The sequence below is a fragment of the Penaeus monodon genome, chromosome 30 (genome assembly GCF_015228065.2).
Source record: "Penaeus monodon isolate SGIC_2016 chromosome 30, NSTDA_Pmon_1, whole genome shotgun sequence".
Taxonomy (NCBI): domain Eukaryota; kingdom Metazoa; phylum Arthropoda; class Malacostraca; order Decapoda; family Penaeidae; genus Penaeus; species Penaeus monodon.
The window spans coordinates 17,403,588-17,404,152 of record NC_051415.1 but is presented as its reverse complement, the minus strand read 5'-3'; the positions used below and the strand labels follow the sequence as shown (position 1 = coordinate 17,404,152).

Sequence of the window (565 nt, the reverse complement as noted above, 5' to 3'; positions counted from 1 at the left end):
GATCTCTCTTTCTCTTTCTTCTTGCCTCCCATCCTTAGCAGTCTTTCTTGCCTGTGTCATACAGCCTATGTTGTCACTGAGTTATGTGATCCAGATGTTAAACTTCTAAAGTAATGATTTTAGAGTTTATGAAAATTATAGAAATATGTTGATAGTGAGATGGTATATCACATCCTTAACCCTTTAGGGATTGCACTGTCTTGCAGTCAGATGCACATGTGGCACATCAGCTTACTAAGCAATCCCTTCTTTTAGTTCTAATTCAATTTGTGCAGAAAATTAGTTTTATTTTTGGAATCTGCAGGTCAAAACTAGTTTTTAAGAGTTGAAAACATCTGATGCAATTTACCATGTGTCTTTGCTTGAGTGTGCCCAAATATAGTATCTGCTTCCTTTATTGGTTAACATTTATAGTGGTTTAAAAAGGTGTAGGAGAGATGTGAGCAAGGCATAACTCATAATAATGAAGTGGATTGATTGTATCACACTACATTTCACTCTGCTGTAGATGGGAAGCTTCTTGTATTGTTCAATAGGCATGACAAATCTTTAGTATAGGTCTGAG

The 565-nt window shown here is 35.8% G+C and overlaps 1 protein-coding gene across 1 annotated transcript in view; it reads left to right on the top strand.

The window, feature by feature from the left end:
- Positions 1 to 565, top strand: part of LOC119592574 (nucleolar protein dao-5-like) — a gene marked incomplete at its 3' end in the record, with an annotated part of 19,358 nt that overhangs the window by 7,177 nt on the left and 11,616 nt on the right.